The sequence below is a fragment of the Uloborus diversus genome, chromosome 7 (assembly GCF_026930045.1).
Source record: "Uloborus diversus isolate 005 chromosome 7, Udiv.v.3.1, whole genome shotgun sequence".
Taxonomy (NCBI): Eukaryota; Metazoa; Arthropoda; class Arachnida; order Araneae; family Uloboridae; genus Uloborus; species Uloborus diversus.
This window is the reverse complement of record NC_072737.1, coordinates 154,673,894-154,679,893: the sequence shown is the minus strand read 5'-3', so window position 1 is coordinate 154,679,893 and position 6,000 is coordinate 154,673,894. Positions and strand designations below refer to the sequence as shown.

The 6,000-nt window shown below is 31.4% G+C and overlaps 1 long non-coding RNA gene across 1 annotated transcript in view; it reads left to right on the top strand.

Annotated features, from left to right (window-relative positions):
• Nucleotides 1-1,517: 1,517 nt before the first annotated feature.
• Nucleotides 1,518-6,000, top strand: part of LOC129226059 (uncharacterized) — a 272,294-nt gene continuing 267,811 nt past the window's right edge. The window contains exon 1 of the long non-coding RNA XR_008580765.1: nt 1,518-1,629. This is a non-coding gene — a long non-coding RNA (uncharacterized LOC129226059). The remainder of the gene's footprint in view (nt 1,630-6,000) is intronic.

Here is a 6,000-nt window from a genome sequence, read left to right as displayed (position 1 = left end):
TTAATCGAAAGGAGTTGATCACTTTGTTTTTTTTTAATGAAAAATATGAATATTTTGCTTAGTTTAATATCTAATTAAAGTTTAGGAACAAAAAAATAGTATCAGATTGAGATAGTCATCCGAACTTAAATGTTTTAAAAGTGTAATTATCATTATTTTATATTTAGCATCAGAATTAAAACTTTATACAAAATGATTTCCAACATATTATTTTAACAGTAACTGCTCGGAAGGTAGACATGTTTAAAATATTAATATATTGCATTAAAAATCAAAGCATCAAATTCCAAAATTTTCCGTAGAAATGTATTTTCTCTGAAAACTCTCTAAGTTCTAAAACTGTATGAAGCCCTGAAACTTTTTATTCGTTCGTAGGTTTTCGTATAAAATATCGAAAATTTTTGATCCTTATAACTAAAATATCTACTGCGAAACTTTTATAAGTCACTTTCAAAAAAAAAATACTTTCAAACTTTTTTAAAGTAAAATATTGGTGAAGTATTGGTGAAAATTTTTAAAGTGAGTTATCTTGTATCTTATAATATCGCAAAAATATCTGAGAATTTCAAATGTGGTCAAATGGCCATTTCAGTTTCTTTTTGACACACGAAAAGAAAATTTGAAACTTGGAGATAGAAAACTTTTAAAAGTATTCTTACTAAATGTTTTCATGCTAATTTCTATAAAAAGGCGCTGCGAGCGTTTAATGGGTAGATAAATTTTTTATGCTCATAAAAAGTCCTATAAAGCACATCTAAAATGATTGCTTAAACATTTCAATTTTTGTATTATATTTTGTTTCCTACAGCATTTTTAAAGTTGCACTCTTGTATTTTTAAGACTTTTATTCCTTAATTTCAAATTATCTCTCCTCCTTTTTTAGAAACAGGGTTATTCGTTTGTAATGTTACACAAGTATTATAGGTTCGATGATTCAAGTTGACCTAGTCTCTAATTTTGTTTCCCATTGAAGATAGCTTTAAGCAAAATTATAGTATAGTTCAAAATTTAGCAATCTTGATATGTTTTTCATGATCCTGGCGATTGGTATAAACATTTAACATAATAATATAAATTAAGTATGTAAATAAATAGGGATATTTGTGCATAAAAGTTGATGAAGAAATCGTTTTAATGTTTTCATTGAAGTACATTGCTAAAGAAAAGCATGACTAAGCAATCTCGATCCCGAAAACCAATATCTACAAAAGTAAGATGATAAAAAAGCGTGATCAAAAACGAAGTAGAGCTAGCTCATTCTTTTCAATAAAATATATTTAAATTTAAAAACATGATTCTTTTAGTTTGATCTACATGAACGACTCAAAGTTTTCCCAATGTTTATGTATATAGAATTTTTTCTTCACTGGAGGAAATAATGTAATCTCTTGAAATGTCGCAAGATTAACTGATTAAATTGAAGGTTCGGAGCAGAGAATTGTTTTTCCTTCCTATTTATGTTATTATAGTTCAAGTAGATGATGTCACTTCTTTTTACCTCCTTTTCAGGTTTGACAAGATAACAGATAAATTTAAAGGAAACTCTTGATGTCTTCATAAAATGTGAAAACTGAAAAATTGTGGCAACTTAGAAGTTGTGAAAGTAAAACACTTCTCTTCAGAGCAAAAGTAAGTAAGCATTTTATGTTTCAACTAATAATTTTTTTAATTTCTAAAATATTGCAATTTTATTTATTTATTTTTTTTTGTAACAGTAATGACACATATATTGAGAAAAAAAATTTATAAATTGTCACTAGTATAAAACTAACAAAGCAAGAATTTAAAACTGCAAAAAGGTGTTTTTCTTTGATAATTTTTTTTTCCGTCTGAATGATTATGATGATTGATAAATCTTTTTCTGACATTTACAAAATAAAAAAGTTAATGAGCTAGTAAACAAAAGGAAAATGACGCACACACACAAAAAAAGCACATATTCTTCCAAGTAAATTGGAGAAATCTTAACTTGATTATAAACATTCTTACTTACATGCATTCTTACTTATATTCATTCAAATTCAGCAGACAATGAATAATAACAATTTAGTAATAAAAGTATAATTTTTTATTGTCTAATATACTTATGAAAGTTTTTTGCTATGAATAATGCTAAATCTTATTGTTTTATTTCTTTTACGCCTCCCTTTGTAATAATAATAATAATAATAATAATAATAATAATAGTAATAATAATAAAATAAGAAAAAATTTAATAATATGCAAAAAACTTATAAAATAATAATGATAATGATAATAATAATAATAATAATGATAATAATAATAATAATAATAATAATAATAATAATAATAATAATAATAATAATAATAATAATAATAATAATAATAATTATTATTATTATTATTATTATTATTATTATTATTATTATTATTATTATTATTATTATTATACCATTAAATGCATCCCTTTTTTACTTTCTTCTATGTCTAATATAGAGAAGAAAGTATTAGATTTGTGAAAATTTTCGAATTTCGAAGGATTCGAAAGTTTTTAGACGTGCTGAGTCCATGTCTGCCTGTCTCTGTGTATGTGTCACGTATGTGTGTGACCAGTTTTTTTTGGCCGCTCTACAGCAAAAACTACCGCCTGAAATCAACCGAAATTCGGTACACATAAATGCCCCTATGGGAACTTGTGCGCATTGGTTTTTGGGGCGAATTCCTCCAAGGAGGGTGGAGCAATGGGACGTTTCTTGAGTTATGCGTGCCTGCTACTCCCCAGGAAGTAACAGGCGGAATCAAACAATATTTGGTCCACATGTTGCCCCTAACAGGTACAGGTGCTGAATGGATTTTGGTGTCAATAGCTCAAACGGGGGTTGAACTATAGAACTTTTTTGTCGTCAATTGTGACTGCTATGTCTCAAGAAATAATGAACGGCATCAAACAAAAATTTATCGGCAAGTAGCCCTTAGTGGGTATAAGAACTGATTTTATTCTTGTGTCAACAGCTAAAAAGGGGGTAGCGCAATCACCCGTTCTTTTTTTCCATTTTGAGTGCCCTATCTCAAGAAGTAATGCTACGTTCTGGTTGAAATTTGGAATATATGTGAATCCATATGTAAGCAGGCTTTGGTTCAATTTTGACGCCGATCGCTCCAAGAGGTGTTGATTTTTTTTTTTTTTTTTTTTTTTTGCGAATAAAAATATTTTTGTTAATGCAACAATAAGAAAGATAAATCGTAATGGAATGTCGTCTGCGTATTTCACGTGATTTTAATTGTTGGAAAATGACCATAAAATCTCGATGATTTAAACTTTTTATCTGTTGTTATCTTGCGTTTGTTAACAAACAAATGTTTGTAATTATTTTAAGCAAAGCTTTTAAAATAATTTTCAATTTTCATTCTATGCTTTGCTTTTGAGATAAAACGGGAACTGGGATGGTAAATCAAGCTTTGGCAAGTGTTGTCCAAATATAACGAGCCGTTAAGTATCATCATATGAAGTAGCAAAATTCAAAAAACAAGTTTTGTACTGTCCAACCACGGATTGTATGGAAAGGCAAACATCTGGTTTACAGGCGGAAATCGACACATCTATTATTTTTTAGGGATGTCAGCTTTTGCTGATGCATGTTAGCCTCTAAACTAAACAGAGTTTTATTCAAATGAGCGGAACACGCGCATCAAATTTTTACTTTCCCCCCTCATTCAGATTGGACGTTTGCCAATTCCATAGAATCTGTGGTCAAACAGTACTTGAAAGATAATGATTTGGACGTGCTGCCGGCGAGACCGCACGCCTCCTCCTTTGTTTTATTTTGAATGTATAAAAAATTAAAAGTCAAAGTTTAAAATTTCGGGTATAAAGTGCATATGTTACGCATATATGCGTAAAACAGCCCCATCCATGCAAATAGATTTAGCAATCCCGCTTTTAAGTACAATACCGATTAAAATCAGTTTTGAAGAACCCACATCTTTGCACACCGAAGTTCATGGCCGATTATTCCGGTGCGCACGTCACAAGTTTTGGCATGAAAACAGCTGTAAAGTAGCGAGACGGGAGAGAGTTCGTCCTGAGAAAGCCGAAACGTTCTACTAAGTGTCGCGTGCTGCAAAGAATCAATAACATCCCCATAACTCCCCCTGGGGTCGGGGAACCGATTTTTTATGAAGCCCTCTGGGGTGAGGGAGAGACAATAGCTTCAACCTACGGGGTTGCTGTTGCATTTTTTTTCTCACTCTTTCCCTCACCCAGGGGCACTGGCACGAGCCCCACGTGCTACAGAGAAAAAAATCGATCCCGCTACCCCCCTCCTCGTTTTTTGTTCTTTTTTTTTTTTTCTAAATCCCCAACTCCTTAGAATGGATGAATCACCATCATCGTGTTGTTAATCACGCTAATGTTTAATGGCTAATCGGAGAAAAAAAGGTCCCCTACCCCTTAAAATTTTAGGGTTATTAATGACCTTGAAGGCTGAACGATGAAAGGGTACAGAGAAAGGGTTGCGATAGTCAAACATTTGGTAGCAATTCACTTTTTTTTTTTTTGTTTCCTTTTTATTCTAGGGATGGAAACCAGAGACTTTTCGTGAAGTGATGGGGCATTGTGTGGATAGAAAAGATTTCTAAAGGATTTTTTAATTGAAAAAGGAATTACCTCCTCCTGCGCAAATGATGATAATGAATTTTGTTTGAAGCTTTATCTTTTAGTTTTGTGCTATAAATAATAAGGTAAATGCTCCTAAGTTGAAGTTATTTCTCTTCGTGAAGCGAAATCCTTTTAATTGAACTCATTAAGTTTGCAATCTAAGTTCAAAATTTCGTGACAAAAATAAATGCACTCAGTAATTTTAATGTTTGTAATTAAAAGTTGCTTCCGGACCACCGATTAAATGGAAAGTCAAACATTAGGTTTACAGGAGGAAATGGGCGCATCAATTTGTTATCAAGGATGCCAGCTTTTGCAGATGTATGTTAGCATTTAAATTAGGCAGAGTCACATTCAAATGAACGAAACACGCTCATCAACTTTTTTTAATTTTTCCTCTCATTCAGATAGACTCGTCTTGACTGGACATTTGCCAATTCCACATAATTCATGGGCAGAATCGGAACTTCTTAAAGTGGAACTTAATTATCTTAAAGCTGTGGCAATTGCTAGAGGCTATCCGCCAACTTTGATTGATTCCATTTAAAAAAAACTTTCAAAGTAAATCCCAAACTAATGTTCTTAACCGAACCTTCATCAGAAATAATTTGGTTGTTTTGTCATTATTTCCATCTGTAAGCTATCAGTTGCTAAGATTCTAAAACGTTTCCAATTCCAGGTGGTGTAATAAACGTTCATTCTCTTCTCTTAAAGATCCTATTCATCCTCTTAATTGTTGTGGAATTTATAGAATTAACTGTAGTTGTAAACTTGCCTATATTGGACAGACTCGGCGTGCTTTAAAAATTCGCTTGAATGAGCATCAAAATTATTTGAAAAAACAACAATTAAATAAATCTAGCATTGCTCAACATCGTTGGGATTCGAATCACTCTTTTGATTTTAACTCTTATCAGATTATTCAAAAATGCCCCAATCTTGACTTTTGGGAATTCTTTCATATTTTGAAGAACAGTTCTAACATAGTTAATAATCTTAAAGCAGTTCCATATTTTTCCAACATTTGTCTCCCATATCTTTAATATTGTCCTTTCCCCACCCCCCCCCCCTTTTTTAAATCTATCTTCCTTTGTTTATTTTTACCTTTTTTTGTCTTGGTTGACATCCCCCCTTTTTTCGTCTATTAATCTTTATATTTTCCTTTTTCCGAATATTTTTGTTTCTGATTATTTTATTTCGTGGTGTTTTTTTCTTCCATTCAGCTTCTTCTTTCTTGCAGTTCACGGTTACTGACATTTTCTTTTTGTTTAAGCTTCGGCTTAGTCTTTGTCCATTTGATATCTTTCTTTCTGGGTTTACTGTACCTAAGCCTTTGCTTGCACTCCCATTAGTTCCTGATCGGTTTATAATTTTCTCATTGG